The 22331-nt window shown below is 38.1% G+C and overlaps 1 protein-coding gene across 7 annotated transcripts in view; it reads left to right on the top strand.

Moving 5' to 3' along the window:
* Positions 1–22331, top strand: part of BNC2 (basonuclin 2) — a 439383-nt gene that overhangs the window by 92994 nt on the left and 324058 nt on the right. The gene's annotated exons all lie outside the window — the stretch shown is intronic.

The following is a 22331-nucleotide window of genomic DNA, read 5'->3' as shown; positions in this document are numbered from 1 at the left end:
CTAGAAGTTAGATTTTGATTATCTGAATATTTGTAGGACTAGAGGAGGATTTAAGGTTATGTTTATGTTTAGATTTAATTTGAATGGTAAGTTAAGATTTATAGTGAACAATGTGCAGAATGTTTTATTTACTTTTTCAAAGGTTTTGAATAAAAGCAACATCTGAATCTGATCTTTGGGAACCAAGTTCAAGAAATATGGTATAATTCTATTTTAATTGTTTCCCCTAATTGCACCTTATTTCTGTTTATTTGCAATGGTGTATTTAAGACATTAACATACTTAATAGCCTGTGATTAGATATATTTAACTTTCTACTAGGTTCATGCTTTCACATTTACAGACTCTGCGAACAGGAGCACCTAAGACCTGTCTTTTGCTTCTATTACTGAACCGATTATACTCTGATGTTCTCATTACACGAAACACACACCCCTGTTTTACTTAGAGTAAATCCTTCTAAGAATTAGGGATGCTCAGTGTCTCTGATAGAATATTTACTTCTTAATTGATCCATTAATACATAAGTTCTTTTTTTTTTTCAAAATTATTTATCGAGTTCATACTGTATGCTACAAAGTATAGTTGATGTAGTGGTGAACAAAACAGAGACACTTCTTCCTTGCCCTCAGAGTATCTTAAAGTGGGTAGGACCTTGTGATAAGTGCTGTGGAACCCTAAGCCCAGCGGTCCATCAGCACATGTAGTACCAGAGACTTACTGGAGTGACACCTCTGCTTCCTTTTTCTTTAGAGTTAGCCTGGTGAAGTGAAAGGGTCTAGGAAATGGGGCTAAAAATCCTCCTGGCACAAGGAACAACATTGGTAAAAGCCCAGAGTAAAGAGAAGACTCGGCACATTGGAAGACTAATATATTAAAACTTGGGGCAAGTAAAACTCAGATAATCAGAACTCTCATTTTTGGACCAGAACATTTTTCTTCCTCACTGGGGTGCCTGGAGACTCAGTCAGTTAAGAATCAGACTCTTGATTTTGGCTCAGGTCATGATCTCACAGTTTGTGAGTTTGAGCCCTGCATGGGGCTCTGTCCTGGAAGCTCAGAGCCTGCTTGGGATTCTCTCTCTCTCCCTCTCTCTCTGCCATCCCCCTCTTGCACATACGCTCTCTCTCTCTCTCAAAAATAACTAAAAAACCAAAAAAACAAAAAAAAAACATTTTTCTTCTTCAGTTTACTTTGATGAGAAGATGAGAAGTAACTACAAATTTATTGTTTGATTCCTGCCCCTCCATAACAGAAATACTAATTTATTTTTAAAAATTTGACTTGTATGTAACTAACAAAAATTTAAAACCACTCATAATTAGAGCACCTAGAGATAACCTTACTTGTGATTTTGTAACCTTCCTGATTTTTTTCAATGCATCTTTAATTCAGTATACTATTTTGTAACTGACATTTTGAACTTAATATGAAAGTCATTAATTGCTTTCATAACCTTGGGGGGTAGTTGTTAAATATGAATTCTGATGGCCATATAGCATTCTGTCATGAGCCATTATTTATTTATAGAGCCCCCATATTTGAAAGATAGGTTATTTCCAGCTTTTTGTTATTTTAAATATTGCTGCAATTAATGTATTTGTATTTAAATTTTTAAACTTTTCTTTAGGGCAATAAAAAGGTATGTCCAGGTTCCTGAGTGGCTCAGTCGGTTAAGAATCCTACTCTTGATCTTGGCTTAGGTCATGATCTCCCAGTTCATGAGATTGAGCCCTGAGTCCAGCTCTGTGCTGACATTGCGTGGAGCCTGCTTGGGATTCTCCCCCCACCCCCGCCCCTTCCCTGCATGCACGCACACACACAATCTCTCAAAATAAATAAATAAACTTTAAAACAAGGTATGTCCCCTCTACTGTGCCCCTGTTGTATATTTTGTCGATATAAGCTGCTTGTTTATTACCACCACCCCTGAAAATCAGTCCAGCCCTGATGACATGAGGTCTGGAATCTAGATCTTCAGATCTTTGGCATTTAGACCCATTCCAAGATACCTGCTTGAAGAACAAACCTGAAAATGAGCCCCATTAAATCCAAATAAATAAAAGCATACGTTGAACTAGATGTTATATGCCTAGACATGAATGTAAGGCTAGTGTTGTTCAATTTTTTTTTTACAGTGCCCATATGTCTCTAGAAATGTTTTATCCAGGGAGTTTTTTTAAACAGCAGAATTAAATCTTTCATAGGGAATGTTCTTTAACTGTATGATTAAATAACCTTTCTGTCAGTGACTTGGAATATTATCTTAGTGTATAAATACCTCTGTGGAGTTAAAAATCAAAAGAAAAATGTATGTGTTTCTTGGGAAAGCACTTTTTCTTAAAGATGCTGAGAAGATTGTTTTGCACAGAACCGTGTGGAAGATCCTACGGATAGGAACCAGTTGGCTTACAGTGGTTTTATTTTTTGTAGATTGCATGCTGTTTCAGGACTGATATCCTGTTGTTTTTATCTGCTCATCCTGTGCCCATCTTACTGCTGAGCACATCATACTCAATAAATATTGCCCCAAAATACTTAAAAAAAAATAGCAGCTTTATTTAGATATAAGTCACATACCATTACTTTGCCTACTTATGGAGTGGTTTCATTGGTTTTTAGTGTATTCAGAATTGTGTAACCATTACCACAGTCAATTTTAGAATATTTTTATCACCTCAAAAAGAAACTCCTACTCTTTAGCTGTCATCCCCAATGCTGCTATCCCCCTCCAGCTGTAGGCAGCCATTGGTCTACTTTGTCTTTGGATTTGCCTATTCTGGATATTTCATACAAATGGAATCATACTGTATATGACTATGTTCTTTAAGTTATATAATATATTCAAGATTTACCACGTTGTCTCATGTATTAGTACTTCATTTTTTTTTTGCCAAATAATACTCTATTGTGTTCCACCAGTTGATGGAACAAACTGTTTTTAATATTTAAATGCATGTAGATAGGTTTGTACTACAAAGGCAAAAAGTAAGAAAGAAGTGAAATTGCAAGACCCCAAATTGGAGATGCCTTCAAAGATTGTTAGTGGTGAAGTTATATATAAGTAAGTTTAGAGTTAAGTTCATATGGTTGTTGGGTCAAAAAGAAGAATTATCACATCAATCAGGATATCTTGTCAGTTCTGTCTCTTGAATACTTCTTAAATTTGCTCTCTTCTCCATCTCTCTGGTAACTTATGTAAGCCACAGCTTTTGTTTGGTCATTGCCTTACCACTGTTATGCCCTACAGGAAGCGAAAGAAGGATTTCTTTCTTTTTTTTTTAATGTTTATTTATTTATTCTGAAAGAGAGATAGTGCATGCTCACAGGGGAGGAGCAGGGAGAGAGAGAATACCAAGTAGGCTTTGCACCACCAGTGCAGAGCCTGATGTGGGGCTCAACACAGGGCTCAAACTCAACAACTCTGAGACCATGGGCTGAGCTGAAACCAAGAATCAGACGCTTAACCGACTGAGCCACCCAGGTGTCCCAACAGGAGCATTTCTAAAATCAGCTTCCCTTAGGAGTCACAAGTCCTTAACACAGCCTACAAAGCTTGCCTCACATCAGTCCTTGCTGCCTTTCCCCCTCTTCCCTTTCTATTCTATATTTATTTTGTACTTAAGAGGGATAATGGAGTCCTTTCTGAAGTTGTTTGAACATCTTAGATTTCAGCTTGTACCACTTCAAGAACTATGCGTTAAGAACTCCTTTTGGAGCCTAGTGTAGTGGGAAAAGCTCATGAACTCTGGAGACCGCTGAGCGTTGGAAACATACTTGTTTCCTTTAATTAAGCCTCTTACCTGCAAAATAGAGGGAATACCTTGCAAGTTGTTAGGAAGATTAAGGGAGATATTATGTGAAAGTATCTGGCACATAGAATGTGCTTAATAAACTATGTCCTTTCCACTTTTCACTTAGATTATCATTAGAATGTGGTGAGTGGCTTTGATCTGCCCCCCCCCCCGCTCCTTTTTTGCTGAATATAGAGACTGATACATTATGATGGTTGCCTGTAGTTTAGAGTTTTTTTCCTTCCAAAGTTTGTATCTTTGTCTCGACATTCTGTTTTTGTGAAGTCTCTAGCATTTTATTACTGCTCTAATACCTCTGCTAGCAGCAGTACCCCCAACTCATCCCTGCATATAAAAAGGCAATCGCTTATTCTCTTTTTCTTAAAACTTTGTGTCTGTATTTTTATATTTTTTCATTATGAAAGTAATCATTGTTCATTTAAAAAACAAGAAAAATGATGGGGCACCTGGGTGGCTCAGTCGGTTAAGTGGCCGACTTCGGCTCAGGTCATGGTCTTGCGGTCCGTGAGTTCCAGCCCCGCATCAGGCTCTGTGCTGACAGCTCAGAGCCTGGAGCCTGCTTTGGATTCTGTGTCTCCCTCTCTCTCTGTCCCTCCCCTGCTCATGCATGCTTTCTCTCTCTCAAAAATAAATAAACATTAAAAAAAAAAACAAGAAAAATGAGAAAATAAAGAAGAGATAAAACTTAGTTGCAAACCAATCACCTGCTCTAGTGTCCATTGTGTCTTATTACTTTCCAGACTGTTCTATGCACATATACATACACATGCCCATATTTCTTGAACCAGGAGTTGTATGATTATATTTTAATTGCTTTTTCTACTTGCCCATGTATTTTTCAATGTTAGAGTCATGGAGGCATATAATTTTTTTATGGCCTCCTGGAATTACAGTGTCTGGGAGTACTGTGATTACAGTTGCTAATCTTTAAAAGAGTATTTAGTTTGTATCTAACTTTTGGTTTTTAGAAACAGTAGAGGCTTTGATTTTGAAGTCATGAGTGATTCTGATCCACTTTTTACCTTCTGAGTTAACAGTACTCATGAAATAATTTCCCTGAGATTTAATGCCGGATCCAGTTCAAACTTGCTTCTTCTACTTCGCACAGTTCTCTTGTGATGTTATCACTAACGTAACAGTACTTTCTCTCCCGTCACTTACTTATTTTGTTCTTTATCTGGTGCTAGTTTCATAATATCTTTATACCCACACCTTCATTTTCTCTTTGTCCTATACTGGTGCCTTATCTGATCTTTAATTTTCTAGTAAAATTTTTTTTAATGTTTATTTATTTTTGAGAGAAAGAGAGAGAGGGAGAAACATAGAGACAGAGGAGGGGCAGAGAGAGAGAGGGAGACACAGAATCTGAAGCAGGCTCCAGGCTCTGATGCAGGACTTGAACTCACAAACCATGAGATTATGACCTGAACTGAAGTTGGATGATGAACTGACTGAGCCACCCAAGTTCCCGTCTTTTTTTTTAAGTTTATCTATTTATTTATTTTGAGAGAGAGAGCGTGCGAGCAAGCGCACACACAAGCAGGGGAGGGGCAGAGGGAGAATCCCAAGCAGATTCTGCATAGTGCGGAGCCTGACGTAGGGCTCTAGCTCACCATCCAGGAAACTATAACCTGAGCTGAAACCCAAGCATTGGATGCTGAGTGGACCACCAGGTGCCCCTCTAATCTTTAATTTTCAAATAATCATACCTTCATATTGTTTAACATGTCTTTGCATTTCACCATTGGTTCTTATTAAATTCATTAATTTCCATTTTATTTTCCATTTATTTTAATATTCCATTTATTTCCATTTCCACCTCACCCTAAATTTGTGATTATTTAAATATTTAATTTCATTAATTATTCTAAAAGAGAGTGCTTGCCTGTCTCTAAATAAAAGAATCGGGGGGATGCCTGGGTGGCTCAGTCAGTTAAGTGTTTGATTCTTGATTTCAGCTCAGGTCATTATCTCAGGGTTTATGAGATTGAGCCCCACATGGGGCTCTGTGCTAACAGCGTGAGCCTGTGTAGGATTTTCTCTCTCCTTCTTTGTCTCTGCCCCTGCCCTACTTGTGTATTCTCTTCCTCTCCCTCCCTCCCTCCCTCCCTCCCTCCCTCTCTCTCTCTCTCTCTCTCTCTCTCTCTCAAAATAAATAAACATTAAAAAAATAGATCTATTTGTGGGTCTGTTTTTGGCTCCTAGCCAGTTGATTATATCCTTAAGGAGCATCAGCCATTTTAAATATTTTTAATATGAAGCTCAGTAAATCATAATGTATATGCTAAAGATAAGGCAATTAAATTTGAGCATGCATCTGAATCACTTAGAGGTCATGTTTAGTCACAAACTGCTGGGCCCTACTCCTAGATGTTTTGATTCTGCTGATTTTTTTAAAGAAATTTATTTTGAGAGAGAGAGAGCGTGTGTGTGTGCCTACAAACGAAGGAGGGGTAGAGAGCTGGGGCTGGGGGAGTGGAGGTGGGGAGATGAGAATCCCAAGCAGGCTCCATGCTGTCAGCACAGAGCCCAACCCCATGAACTGTGAGATCATGACCTAAGCCAAAATCAAGAGTCAGATGCTTAACCTACTGAGCCACCCAGGCGCTCCTTGATTCTGCCATTTTTGGGGAGGGCCTGAGTATCTGCATTTCTGACAAGTCCCCAGGTGATGTTGATGCTGCTGGTCCTGAGACCATACTATGAGAATAACTGTTCTTAAGGAACATAGAAATTATTCTTCAACTGTTTGTACTCTCTGTACTTATTCACATTCTTTTTCTCTTTACACTAGTGGATATGACAGATATAAGTGAGCATATTTTAGTAGAGCTGTTGCTATTTAAAAAACAAAACTTCTTATTAGTAAAAAGAGAAAGGTTCCTGCATATAGAGCTACAGCCTGGTTTGAGCTAGACCAGTAGACACAATGTTTGGAGTCCTAGTTTAGGGGCTTGGGTTGTTTGTTCCAAGACAGGTTTTCTTAAATCTCTTACAATCTTAGTTTCCTTGAAGAAAATGATTGCTACCAGGTCTCTCCTGTCTCTGTACTTCCTAAATCTTCAGGCAGCTCCTCAATGTGTTTAAACAGGCTCACAATGTCAAATACGTCAATTAGAAAATTCTTATGTATGTGGCTCAGTCGGTTAAGCGTGTGAGTTCGGCTCAGGTCATGATCTTGCGGTCTGTGAGTTTGAGCCCCCCGTCGGGCTCTGTGCTGACTGCTCAGAGCCTGGAGCCTGCTTCAGATTCTCTGTCTCCTTCTGTCTCTGCCCCTCCCCCGCTTGTGCTCTGTCTCTCTCTCTCTCAAAAATAAATTAATATTAAAAAAAATTTTTAAAGAAAATGCTTATGTGTTATCAATAAATGTTCAAAGTAGTTTCAATAGAGGCATTATTTTAAGGTTTTATCATGATGGGGATTTAGAACTTGGAATCACAGATATTCCAAATGGCTTTGGACATCAGAGCTACAGGACAGCTGATGGTTCATTTGTCAGGTCTGCTAGAATATCAGGTTGAGCCTGGAAGAAAGGAGGAGGTGAGAGAGAAATTTAAAAATAATGGGAATTGAAAGTGTCTTTGGATGCATTTGATTCATTGGCTCTAGGTTCAGTTCAGTGTGCAATTCTCTGATTCCTTATCAGATAGATATAACTAGTAGTTGTTACATTTATTAGTGTACTGGCAGTTTGGACCTTTGAGTTTGAAGTTCTTTCTGCTTGACAGCTGGGATGGGGGAGATGTGTAAAACCTTTTGCAGGTGGCTGGCAGGCATATTATTTGTATTTCAATGGAAAGGATGCTCTATTGGAAAAAACACAGACGAAAGGGCTTTTGTAGAGAATCACTTAGCATGTAGGTGTGTGAAAGGTGAAGCTATAGCAAAGCCTGGCAGCTGATGAGAACACAGTAGAGTAAGACGAACAGGAAGTTTCTTCTAAGCACCTCAGCCTCTCCTGTGTATACTTGGTTAGTGCCACTGCGTGAGCCAGAATGCTTCAGTTATATGGTAGAGACGAGTCTCTTGTTTTCTGTCACTCTGAGTTGGCATTTTAAATCTTTTTAGAAAGTCCTTTTGACTGTTCTTTATTGTTGTTGTGCTCTGCCTTATCCCCTCCCCCCTTTTTTTGATGGCATGACATGTGTGGTCTCTTTTCTTGTCATAAATGAGGAGAGAATTTTAGTAGAGTGGGAAACCTTATGACCCAGAAAACATTTGCCTGAAGTGTTCCCATGTGAGCAATGGGCATGGGCATATACTAAAAGAGAGAGGAAAAAAAGGCTTTTTGTTGAGAGTGACAGGCAGAAAGGACGAGCAAAGTTTAACTTAAATCCTTTCATTGATATTGGAAAGTCATAAGCCTTCATATGACACTGCCACATTCGACTCACTGTGTGATCTGGAGCTCTGTAGCTAGTACCATAGTGTGTGTGTGTGTGTGTGTGTGTGTGTGTGTGTGTACAGTGTAAACATTTTATGAACTGCAGTGTCTGATCCATCTGTCTGTCTGGGCAAGAACGTCCCTTGATAGTAAAAAGAACAGCAATCAGGACAGAATTGGTCAATGCGGCATGTCTAATGGTAGGAAGATATTTGAAGGACTCGCTATAGACACAATAGTCTCTCTAAATAGCCTCTTTGCACCCGGAGTCTTATTGCAAACAGGTTCATTAAGGAGAGACATTCTGACACACAGCATCACAGTAATGAAAGTAGCTCTGTTTTTCTAATATTGTATCTTGCCACTTCAGTTATGCTGCTAGTACAAGATTTCCCTTGTGTTGTTGTATATTTCTCCAGAAAAAGAATCAGTCTTCATAGAATATACAATTATTTTGTACAGGAATGTATAACTCATACCTAAGATCCAGTCTTCCCTGTTTATGTGCACTAGTGCAAAAATAATTGGCAAACACATCTTCCAGACCAAAAGATTCCAGCACCTTCAATTTGTTGGGCTAGAAGATGTTGAACCAGAGTTATAATAAACTTAAAAAAAATGTGTAATGTTCAAAATGGGTTTGTGATCAATCATAAAAGAAAAAAAAATATTAGTACAGTTTCCCATGAGGTGTAATTTTTTTCCTAGGGTTTTAGCCAACTCCAGTATAGTATCTGTTCAAAGAGGGGGAAAATGCAAAAGGTTTTCATCCACCAAGCTTAACATATAACTACTATATGAAGACTTAAGCTATTGGATTTTCTGCCTGTTAATGTACAGCATGAACATTATGAACATGGAAAAAAAGGTTATATTGGTTTAAAAGTGGATATGGAAAATTTAATGTGCTCAAGTGGGAACAATGGCATATTAAAAAAAACACTCATGACACAGATCTAATAATTCACTTGCCCCTGTAGGAGAAGGGTATCAGCTCTGATACTGGCTCATAGTTTATTTTTATATATACCCCCGGTCCCTGCAGTATACCCGGTGTGTGGGTTCCAGAGAAAAGAAAGAAAATAATCTGTAGGGAAATCAGCCTGGAAACCTTTCATTAAATACATTGTACTTTGTATTGTGTCATTCACAGAATCTTCAAGAAATAAAGAAAGGAAAAACCTGTTATCAGTCTGCATATGTGAAATACTATATTTGAATACTATCATTTGTTTTAAGATTAAGGCAGAGGCTGCAGACATATTAGTTATTATTCACTTACACCTGGTAGATAATGCAACAGGGATTTAAAAATTCTTTTTCCATTTCTAGTCCCCACCTTCCTGCCTGTCTCCCTCCCCCCAGACAATGGCAAAGATACTACTTTCACTTAAAGCGGCGCTGGCTAAAATGTTTTCATGTTGGAAATGTTGCTTCTTTATAGAGGATTGGGGTGCTGAGGGTAATAAAATCAGTCTTAAAATTCTTGGGGGTGTTTATCTGTCATTTAGCAAAAGATACATTTCTAGGGAAAATTGGATAAAGTGTTAAATACATTCTTCCATAAGAAAAATATACACGCTAGGGGTGTAACTATGAATAGTGACACCTTTATCAAGTTGAATGTCCTTTGGAGTAAGCCTTTGTCTTGTCATTATAGTTCATGTATTGCTGTTGGTGGGCCTTTAAAATCTGTAAACGTCTTATCTTTTTTGCTGACTATTCATGCAGGATACGCTAGGCAAGCCAACTGTGACACATATTCTGCCTATACTTGTAGCTGTCTCTTGGACGAAAATGAACACACATCTTAAACCTAAACCTTGGGTGCCATATAACAGTATTTAACAGACTTCCAGAATAGCAGATATTAAGTTTGGTTTTGATTTCAGATACCTGGGAGCACATTGTCCTACACAGTCTGTTGAAAGATTTATTAATTCTGAGGTAGCTTGTGTTGAAAACCATATTTTAAGTATAGAGGGATATAAGCCTATCAGTCTCACCAGACTGATAACTTTTTTCATACCTGTTAGACTCAGTGCCACCTCTTGGCCTCAGGACAGATACAGCACATTCCACTCCAGATTAGGTCACCTTGCTCAGAAAAAAAAATATTGTATGAATTGGGGGAGGGATACAAAGCTTTTCAAGTGAATCAACCCCTGGGAGATTGGTTATCACAGTCACTGTGGGTAAGCTCCTAATTTGGAGGCAGTTGTTCCAGTGTTCACGTGGATCATTTCAGTTTTGGCTCTTTTCCTCCAAGTGCCTGTCTTTTGAGTTCTTAAGCCATAGACCAAATTAATTTAAAGATGTTGATGTCATATAGTACTTACGATTTGGAAATGCTTTCTGACTATGGATCATGAGGAAAGAAAAGTGTCTATTTTCAAGAGTGGATGACCTTTAGGGAGAGATTTCTTATTCCCACCGTCTCTTTTTCACTTAAACAGAAGAGCACAACTAGCCCATCTCTGTCAACATTGAGGGTTGGCCCTGATCTTTAAGTGACAGTGGATGGGCGTCCCTGGTCAACTCTCCCATATCTCTGGATGACCAGTCTGTCACATTCTGAGATCTGGAGCTCATCTTCTAGATTTGACACAGAACTGTGTCAAGTGCCCTGCTGTTGAAGTGCTTCAGGAAGGAATGAGCTTTCTGTTTCTAGTCATGACTGTTGGGTCTAACATTTATTTGAGGGCAAGTAATTCATTGAGCAAACTGTTGGGCTGCATGCCCACCTGCAGCCCCTCTTTCCAGCTTCCTCCTTCTCAGGGGTTCCAGACTCAGGGATTTTTCCTAGAGCACTTCTTGGAGTCTGGAGATACCCTGCTGGGTGGTGTGCACTTCACAGCACCAGGGTTTTCTCAGGATCTCAGACAAGCTTGAATGGCAGTGAAGCTCCGTCCATGTTAATGTAGTAAGAGGTGGCACATTTGCTGCTAATTGAGTGCTTACTGCATCCTGCTCAGTGATTTACATGCATCATTGTTGAGTCTTCACATTAAGCTGGTGAAATGGAGACTACTTTTCTCCCATTTGCAGGTGGGGAAACTATGTCACTAGTAAGGTACAGCACTGGGATTTTCAGATCTAAGCTTGATCTTACTCTGAAGCCCATACCCCTTATTGTTGTACTGACAACACATCCTAAGCTGTGTGGCCTCTTTGAGCTCTGCTCCCCCTTCCCTTGGCTCTCACTCACTATAGAATGACTTCTTCCCAGCGCTTTGGGGCCAGTCTTCTCCTAGTCAGGTGACTGTTAGTCCTTCCTGGAGTGAGCTGCATTTTCCCTATCAGCAAAACAAGGGAGAGTGATTCTCTTACTTAACCTGTTGTTGTAAATAGATAATGAGGTAATGTCTCTGAAAGCACATGTTACTTATTGGTCATCTTCTTTCTGTCAGGCACTGTGCTAGAACCTCCAGCACAGCAGTGACATGGACAGACACAGTCCCTGCAAGCCCTTGTAAAGCTTGCAGACCTCTGGACACCACAAGACACTGAAGCAAAAAGTTACAAAATATCATAACTGTGCACCTCATATTTAAACCATCCACAGATGTTAAACTGACTTCGAGTTTAAGTCATGGTCTGTACAGGTGCTGGACTTTTTCAGGGTCCTATTGGTAATTTTCAAAGAAAGCCCCTTCCTTTCTTTGGTGTCGCCTTTTTTTTTTTTTTTTTTTTTTTACCTAAATCCTCTAACATTGTTCTCCAGAGTTCTGCCCTCTGCCTGCTTCTCAGCTTTCTTTTTCCCTTTCTCCTTCTCTCCTCTCTGTGCCCCCATTTCTTAGTTCCCTACGTTTGCCTATTCTCCTTTCTACCATGCTCTGATTTCTGAACCCAGTTTAAATTTAATCCTTCTTCAGATCCCACCTTGTCTTCACTGGCTTTAAGTCCTACCCCTCTTTTGATAAATATTTTTTTAAAACATTGAGTCCAATTTTACATTTATTTTTGCTTGTGTAGGCAGTCTACCTATTTCTCCAGTTAGAATGGAAGTTCTCTGAGGGTAGGGGCCACTTCTTTGTCTCTCTAGTACCCATCCCAGGCACAAGTATGTTTTCAAATATTGAAGTAAATTTGATTTTCTCCTCTTCTTCTCTGAAACAGCTCATCCTTTTTTGTCTGTAACATTTTCTCTTCATGTTCAGTTGGCCCATTGAACCAAACACTACATATGTCTCTCAACTCCTTTTTTCTTTTTTAAAAAAAAAATTTTTTTTTTCAATGTTTTTTATTTATTTTTGGGACAGAGAGAGACAGAGCATGAATGGGGGAGGGGCAGAGAGAGAGGGAGACACAGAATCGGAAACAGGCTCCAGGCTCTGAGCCATCAGCCCAGAGCCCGACGCGGGGCTCGAACTCACGGACTGCGAGATTGTGACCTGGCTGAAGTCGGACACTTAACCGACTGCGCCACCCAGGCGCCCCTCAACTCCTTTTTTCTAATTCTTAACTGTCTGCAGTGTCCTCATCCAGATTCCATTCCTTCCAGACACTCTCACAGCTCCCTATCAGTCACCATCTTCTAGGTAGGTGATCACCTTAGGAGAAGGTTTCCTGGTATCCCTGGTTACTGCCACTATTTGGTGTAAGTTCTTACCGACTTCCTTATCTAAATCATATAACTGGTCTTGTTACCTCTTTCCCTGAACCAGTAATCCTTCTAAAACATAGATCTGATCATGTCAGATCTTAAATGCCTTTGATAGCTACTAAAGTATTTACTAGTGAAATGATACTTTGGGATTTTTAAATTATCCATTGGAGGAGGGGAGGTTAAGAGGGTATATTAGGGGGAGTATAGGTGAAATAAGACTGACCATGTCCTGATAATTGTTGAAGCTGATGGTGTGGCTTACACCACGTTGGTATATGTTTGAAAACTTCATTAATACAATTAAAAAATAAAACACAGAAAACTTTGTACAATATATAGATAATGTCTGAACTTCTTGGCAGAGCATGTAGTGCTCTCATACCTGTCTCCCCAGTGTCTCTTTTGGCTTCTGAGATCCCTCAACCCCATAGACTGACTCTGCAGCTCTCCCTGTCCTCAGCATTGATTAGAAAGCCTCAGCTCTATGAATAAATCCTCCCTTGACTACTTCATTAGCCTGATTGGGGTCTTCTCTCCTTTTGGCTTCCATATCCCTTTGAAAGACCATCATTTAAAAGCCCATAATATTGCTTCTTTGTGTATTGCTGTGCTGCTTACCCTCAACTCATCATTGAGGACTGCCCAAACCAAGAAGGTTCCTTCCTACTGCCCCACTTCTAGTTTCAGGTCACCTGCTGCCTGCCTGTTGAGTGTTAGGCGCTTAATGAATGCTTGAGATAGAATCTAGTAGTTACTTCTGGCCTGTAACATGGGGAGAATTCACCATCCAGCATTTGGGGCTAACTTTGGTAGTGGATTCCTTTCCTCTTCATTCCCAAGACCATCCCAGCCTCTTCCCAGGGAATGAAGTGTATATGCATATCCTTAAGAGGATGATAGGTAAACTGTACTGTACAAGTGCAAGGTACTCAAATGTTCATTAGCATGTCAAAATAAAACCCTTTGCCCAGATTTGACCAGCTTTTATCTCTTTTTAATTGTGGCTTTTAAAATTGTCAGGCTCTACATTTAGACTTATGAGGTCTCCCTCCCTCTTTTTGGTCCACTTCATAAAACTGGGTGAGGGAGTTGTCTTTGCCACCTATGCTTTGTGGGAGGACATCTTCAGCTAGCCTTCTGCCAGAGCCCATTCTAAAGGCCCTATGGCTAGGCTCTAAGATGAGCAGAAGAATAACCCTTTTATCAACCTTTACAATGTATTTCACTTATTTCTGGCCACTTAATTATTCTAAACTCCAATACAACTGTGGAGCCCAGAGTTAAAAGTAGAAAATGTTTAAAAGATTTGAGAAATGAACTGATTTTTGTGGCCAGGAGAAGTGAAGACCAAGGTATGAGTTAATCACGGTTTCCAAACACATGAAATAATTTTACATGGAAGGTGGTGCCAGCTGTTAGCCATTTGAGTGAAAACAAACAAAAGGACTTAGGTTGCAGCTGGAGGGATTTTAGTTAGGTAGAAATTTTTCATTAAGTGGTTCTGGGTGGGAACTGGGTTCCCATCCCAGTAGATTGTTGATTTAGGTCCAGATTGGAGGGCAGTAAGGTGGATTTGAGGACTTTAAGCATCCTGAAAATTGGGCTTTGTGATTTAAAAAATCAGCAGCTGTGAATGCCCTCTGTGCGCAGTGCTTGTAGAATGAGGATTCCCTCCTTCCTCCCACCTTCCCCCAAGTTGAAAGAAATTAACCTCAATTAAAGAAAATAGTGATGGATGGCTACAGAGATAAATATGATATATCACACAGGAAAAACTACATTAAAAGAACATTAAAGTTGGGACAGAAAGCACTAAAAATGGAAAAATTCACAGTTAAGGTTGAAAACCGATATTGTTTACATCTCTGCTAATATGTAGACCTAACAGGACACATTAAGAAATTATGCTTTGAGTATGCTCTGTTATGCTAAGAAGTTAGTTTTCTGACTTAACACACTCAGCTTAATACACAGTTTCGTTGCCCAGCTTTAATTAAGGCATCGTCCATGAATGATTATAGCCCATGGAAAAAAACCTGTTACTTTTACCAGAAGAGTTTTGGTGTTTGTTTAAATATGAAGTTTTGGAGGGGGCCAGGTGGTGTTTCTGTGACTCTGTGCTTTGCTTTGCTTTTCCTTGTCTCTTTTTTCTTTTTTTTCTTTTCTTTCAAGATTTTATTTTTAAGTAATCTCTACACCCAGCATGGGGCTTGACTTTACAACTCCAAGGTCAAGTCACATGTTCTACTGACTGAGCCAGTCAGGCACCCCAACTTCCTTTTTTTTTAAATGTTTGTTTGTTTGTTTGTTTAATTTATTGGAGAGAAACAGAGTGTGAGCCTGGGAATGGCAATGAGAGAGGGAGACACAGAATCCGAAGCAGGCTCCAGGCCCTGAGCTGTCAGCACAGAGCATGACGTGGGGCTCAAATCCATGGACCGTGAGATCATGACCTGACCCGAAGTCGGCTGCTTAACCAGCTGAGCCACCCAGGCATCCCTGGGCAAGCCTATTTTAGCTTTTCTAAAGTCAAGAATTTCTTTTGTAAAGCAATGAGGTTTTTTTTACTAAAATATTAATAATAACTTATGAACAGTTTTAATAATTTTGAGTGATATATATATAACTTGTATGCATTGAAAACAAAATTTAGCTTTTATCCCTTTGCTCTAGGAGTGGTTTTTTACTGCTCAAAAATAGGTCTAAAATTTCATTATGTATTTTTTAAACAAATTACTACATTGTAACAGCCATAATCAGAATCAAATCCAGTCACATTGTTAATTTACATCACATTGTGATACTAGAAAATCATCTTTCTGTAAAGCTCTTACCTAATAAGATTTATCTGCTTACTGTGGTTTTTTGTGTGTATGTACATGTGTGTTCACTGTACTCAAAGGGGTCTGGAATAGCATGGTTTCGATGTAGGGTATAGAGTAAATATTTGTGTAGGGTAGAGCTTGAAGAGTACAAAACTTAATCAGTCTTTAGCTTCTCCATCCCTTCCCCTGACTCTGAAGAGTTGCTACCTTTGCCTGTACTAAGAACCAAAATAACAAAATACTACCTTCCAAAAACCCTAGCATGTATGCTAATGCTAAGTTTTATATGCTTCCTGAAGAGGATGAATCTCTCTCTCCCCTCCCCCCCTCGCCCCCTCCTCTTCTTGCTCTCTCTTTCCATTTTGGGGGGAATTTTGAGTTCCTTCATTGACCACAAGCTTATTTGTGGAATGGGACAGTGAAAATTAACTATTTCTGAAATCACTGAGCTATGAAGAACAAATTAAATTTAACAAATTTAGTTACTAAGTCTTAAAATTTTGTTTTTGATGCAGAAAGAGAATTTGCTTTTTATTAAAAAAGTATATATAGGTAAATAAAATCATACCAACTTGTATAATCTACATTAATAAAATAGCAGATGGGTTAAAAGTGTTTCATTAGTAATTTTAAGGAAGGAAATATGAACCACAATTGTTATAGAAGTTTTCTATTTTTCTTATTGAGTCAAATGAAATTGCCCTAAGTGAAATGATTATTAGCCAGTAGAATTTATTGCATACTGACCTGGGTAATATCAATTTGGGTTCATGACAGGGATATAGTCACGGTCTCTTGTCACAGATTTTTAGGTTGATTTTCTTCCTAGATAAATGAGTTTTGTTTCCAGTTAATTAAAAGAAAAAGCTCAGGAAGCTAAACATTCAGGGTGAGAGAGAGAGAGAGTTAGTTGAAAATAAAAAATGAAACCACTTTCTGGTGGTTTCTTTAGGACACCATGCAGTCTCTGTTTCTTAGTACAGAAAATAAAACCTGTAAGCCTATTTGGGGTTTTAAATGTGATAAAAATGTAACGTATCATCGTAAGTATGCAAACATGTCTTAAAACACGGTTTTGTATGGAAGCAATTACTGGCAGTGAGTGAGCTACACACCCCAAGAATGGGTTGGGGCCAAATAATCGCACGTTTCTAAACAATTACTTTTGTGTGGGTGGGAGAGCAAGGTTAAGTTTTATTAGGAATTAGTCCTAGCTCTTACTTTACTTCTGATCACATACTTGGTAACCCAAATAAATAAGAGATTTCATGTTAGGAATAGGTTATTTTTTTTCTCTTGGTAAAGTCTTCTAGTGAGGAGTGATTAGTTTTTGTAGAAGGAGGACATGATGTATGTAAATATGAACATGACCAAATGCACGTACAGTTTTGCATTTTTCAGACTTTGGGCCTTGTAATGGTTAAAGATATTGCTGCCTTTGTGACGTGATACTTGAGCATTCTTTAGCTGGGTGTGTTGTGTTCATCTTTAACAGATTTAATGGGAACTATGAAGGTTAGATCTTATCATCTGGAAGTAACAGGCTCTGCAATTTTCTCCCAACTCACCACTAGCTTGGAAAAGACCCTGGTGACAGGTGTCTCCTTTCTGTTCTCTTCATCCTGTGTGTTTTGTTCTCTATAATTATGAAGTTATCAAGGTGATTTTGAAGTGATTATGAAATTATCAAGGTGATTTTGCATTGTAATATTTGAGTGGGTAGCATGGATCTTTTTATTTCATTTTTAAATTAAAGAAATTTGGATCTTAAAAAATTAAAGTGAAGAAACTTAATTTTTATAAAAATGATTTTGTCTGCCAACCAATTCTGTGGAGCCCTTTGGACCTCAGTGATACTAAGTTTAGACAGATCTCTTTTCTCAGGCCAGTGTCATCATAGCTCCCAAGCCAGAGAGCTGTTTTGGGATAGGCCACAGGTTGAGCAGCCAGCTAAGCAGCAAAGGGACTAGCAGCCCCTTTAACTATTATCAGAACACTGTATTGACCAGTGAGGCGTGGTCAAGTTACTTAACCTTTTTTCCTTGATTTTCTATTATGTAGACTAGAAATGATAATATCTGACTTTGATCTCATAGGGATGCTTCAATCCATTAAAGTCATTAAAGCACTTTAAGGTATAAGGCACTAGATATAAGGCATCTTCATTATTGTTATCATTACTGTTATTGCATTGCAGTGCCATATACAAAGGGGGGGCTTTTTTAATGCTAGAGTCTCAGAATGAGCTCTATGGATTTAGTAGTTGGCAGGGGACATTAAGAGGTCAGGTTACCTGTCTTCCTACTCTTGAGGCCAGTTTCTGTTCCTCACTGTCTCTGTTAGTTTGTAAGCAAAAAGCAAACTATATTATTTGCTTGAAAATTGAAAAAGAAAATTGAGGGAAATGGGAGATGGCTGTAGTCTACCTTGAATTATTTTTCCTAGGAGCTGCTGTTGGTATGGAGCTTCCCAGAGTGTATACTCTGTTGGTTCCCTTTCTGTGGCTTGCATATTCAAGAGTTTTAAAGGGGGTCGTGGGCTTTTTGATGCATCCTCATTTACAACCTTCATTCTGTTGTTTTTGTTTGTTTGTTTTTGGTTTTTTTTTTTTTTTAGAATACCATTTCTCTAAGGAAGAAGAAAGGTTGAGAGTAGGGTGGTTAAAGATCTTTGAATGTTTTTGGGTAGTGTTTAAAGGCATTTTTTACAAGATGATTATGTTTCCTAGATCAGCCCCTTCTGGCATTTTGTCTTGAATTCTTCCTCACACCTCATATAATATTCCAGAAGGAGATGCACTTCCATATGGCCTTGGCTGGCACCAACTTGATGATGTCCTTCAGAAAGTAGAAGATCAACTCTCCTCTCCCAGAGTGAAGTTTGCTTCCTGGAGTGCAGGTTCTTTGGATCTTAAGGTGTTCCTTTTCTAAAATAATCTACCCTGTCCTTTGTCTTAATTTTATGAAACTAATGAGGGTGACTATATTGATTCTTCTTGGTTAAGAGATTTTGCTACTTTCTATGTTTATTCTTTTTAATTTTTGATACATACTCTTGAGTACAATGATGTATTTTGCTTCTACTACCTTGTTTCTGGACTGAATATTCTTGTGCAACGTACACATGTAACTTGATGACATGTCCAGTTTGTAAAGCACTTGTTCTTCAAATATAGTGCTTTGTAGCTAGATGAAGCATAAGAGGGCTAAGTGCTGTGGTGTTAAATACAAGGTAATTCTGTTAATCAAAAAAAGCTTTACAAGGGAGCCTACAGAAACAACTGCAAGTACTAAAGAATTAAGAAGTGCTGAAATAAATATGGATGGGTCAAAACAATTCATCATTTATTTGGTTTTCTAACTTTTCTTCATTTACTAGAATCCTAAAGTTACAAAGCATATTGCTTTTAAATACGAGTAGAGTGATAGGCTTTTCCAAGTCTCCTCTGTCCCCCAAGTATTTAGTGTGTAACAGTGGAATTTCTGGTATTGATTTGTTTGTATGGAAAATCTTAATGAGATCATAGTTTTGTATTTAAAGAATCACTTTTGGAGACCAGGAGTAAGAATACAATTACATGAAATTGAGATTGTTTTGAAAAGTGAGGGACATGTGGTATAATACTAGTTTTTCAGAATCAAGAGTAAAATAAGTGAAATTCCTTTTAAACTGAAGCTAGCTATTGCTACCTCTATACCTGAAATATTTTCTTCTTCTTTATCTATTTATACCCACATGTGAAAATTCTTAGGTGTGGATCATGGCTGACAAAACTTTTATGTTCAATATTACCTATTTTTTTAAAGAGATATGCAGCACCCATTATTTTTCCTTAAGCTATTTCCTTCCTTCCCAAATTTCATATCATAATTTCATCTTTCATCCGACTCTAAATAGAATTTAAAATAATTTGCTATGCCACCTTTTCCTTTGTGGTTAAATACACCTCCTAGGGAGTTCACAAATGACCTAAATGGACTAATGTGATTTTTATATATTTCCTGAGTAGTCAAACTGGGTCATCCTTGGAGATGCCCCAGAACTGGTGGGGCTGTAGGAGTGGATGGGCATGAAGCAGATAGTTCTGTGGTTATCAGGGATTCCCTAGTATTCATATGCCTATAGTTGATAACCAGGGTTGGGTTCATCTTGATTTGTACTGTTACTCAACCATTTTTTCCACTATTAGGGCCTAAGGAGCCTTTTTAGACATTGTGTCCTAATCTTTGTCCTCTCCCCACTCCCACTACTCATAAAATCCTAATGAATATGATTTTGTTGGGTAGGGTAGAACTTTGGAGGACCATAAACTACTGCAATATTTATAATATTTTTCTTCTGTTGAGAATGCATGATTTAGGACCACAACTTGGATGTACATTTTTTTCCTCCTTTATTGAGATATAATTGACTTATATAATTTTAAGGTGTACAATGTACTAATTTGTTACAGGTATATATTGAGAAATGAATACCACAGTAGGGTTAAACAGATAATTAGCTTTGTGTATGTGTGTGTGTGTGTGTGTGTGTGTGTGTAGAATGTACAGATTATTTAACAACTTGGCTATTTATATTCTAGCCAATGGTGAGTACGTTTTTGGAGACTCAGTAGTGAGTACAGCTATGGTAGTTTGGTGGTAATTACTAGTCACCTTGAGAGGTTACATTCAATTTGTCTTTTCAGCCTTAGTTTTAATATGAAGATGAGTACTTGGTGGTATGCTTAGATAGGCTTTGTTAGGACATTCTCCTGTCCTGCCTTCCCCCCATTTACACGTTTTTCTTGTTATAAAAGTAGTACATTTTCATTGCAAATGAAATTCAGAAGATACTTAGCTCATAGAATTTCTTCAGAAATGGAGCTGTTTTATTATGGTTTTGTACTTCTAGTTTTATATGTGATTATGGAATGCTTTCACAGATTTAAAAATGGAACAGTAAAACTGAATTATGTATAAATGTCATGGTTAAGAATGGTTGTTCTCCTGATGATTTGTTTTCAAGCTGTGTTTATTAGTATTTGATTCACATTGATACTGGTAATTCCTTTTCAGTTTGAAACCATACTTACATTCTATCAAGATGATAGGATTTCAGAGGAAAAAAATTAGGAAAAAATCTATCTGATGGTTTTTCTGGCCCTGAAGTCTTAGAAATAACTATATTTTTCCATTGAAATCCTTTCTAACATCTATACAGAAAACACACCCTGAGTAAAATAAGCTTCAGGTGTGGTCCTTGACTTCTCTCTGAAAAAAAAAAACCTTTTCATAACCAAGTACAAAATAATATTAAAGGCAGTTAACTAAATAAGTCTCAATTCCAACTAAGGTTCTTGCATGAAAATTACATCTTCTGTATTATTGAAGTGTGAGATTATAGCCAGCTGTGGTAACCTATAATCCATTTCTCTACATTGCTTTTTGGTGTGAACTGAAAACTATTATCATGAAGTGAAGTCTTATAACCCATTTTAGTTGATTCAGTTTCCTGGAATTTATCACTAATATAATCAGAACACGTTCCCTTAGGAATTTGTGTTTATACCAAAAACATACACTCCGACCCTGGAATATTTTTCTTCTTCCCCCCCATTCAAATGAAAGATAAATAGTATTTTTTTTAAAAAAGGTATATTTGTTACATCTGTAAGTGTAAGTAAAACCAATAGATTCATTAAAGATTCTGATTATGATAATAAAATTCATTGATAGATTTTGCTTCAGTTGCATATTAAATTTTCAGATGTCACATACTGGGCAATTAGAAATGCTATTAATTCTCAGGTAGGAATACTAACTTGAAAATTTCAGATGACTTTTGTGCAAAATAATGGCAGAATAATGCAGGGGGGCATTAACACCATGTCCAACTGTTAAGAAATTGTGAATGTTACCTGCAAGGGACTTTGCAGTTAAAGGGTTAAAGACCTTGAGATAGGGATTGCATCCTGGATTATCCTGGTGGACGCAGTCATCACATGAATCATTAAAAGAGTCTTAACTTGCTGTGGTCAGAGATGTAGAGGTGGCTATACAGGAATGGCCAAATAAATACATTGCTGGCTTTGAAGATGGGGGAAGGAGGCCTCCCTGAGCTCAAGGAACGAAGTACCCTGGAGCCTCCAGAAAGGAACGAAACCCTACTAGCATTTTTATTTTAGTCCATGGAGTCTTGTGTTGGGCTACTGACCAACAGAATTGTAAAAAAGTAAGTTTTTGTTTTTTAAGTCACTATAAAGTAGTGGTAATTTATTATGACCACCATCGAAAGCTGTCATTCCAATCTTTATGCTTATAATTTATTGAATAAAATTATTACTGAAATCTGAAAACTATGAAGGAACGAAAGCTATTTGGTAACATGGATAATACTGACCAATTTGTAGGACTTCCTTATATATGGATTGGTACAATTCCAATTCATTTTGCTTTTTTTTTTTTTTTCTTTGAGAGAGCATGTGCGTGTGTGAGCTGGGGAGGGCCAGGGAGAGAGAGAGAGAGAAAGAGAGAGAGAAAATCTTAAGCAGGCTCCACGTCCAGGGCAGAGCCCAATGAACTACATGGGGCTTGGTCTCATCACTCTGAGATCATGACCTGAGCCAACGAGTCCTACACTTAGCCAACTGAGCAAACCAGGTGCCACAGCTCATTTTGCTCTTAAATAACAGTGAATTGTTTGTCTTTGCAACTGTT

This window comes from Prionailurus bengalensis, chromosome D4, assembly GCF_016509475.1.
Source record: "Prionailurus bengalensis isolate Pbe53 chromosome D4, Fcat_Pben_1.1_paternal_pri, whole genome shotgun sequence".
Lineage (NCBI taxonomy): Eukaryota > Metazoa > Chordata > Mammalia > Carnivora > Felidae > Prionailurus > Prionailurus bengalensis.
Note: the sequence above shows the minus strand (reverse complement) of the source record. Positions and strands in the feature narration are given on the sequence as shown.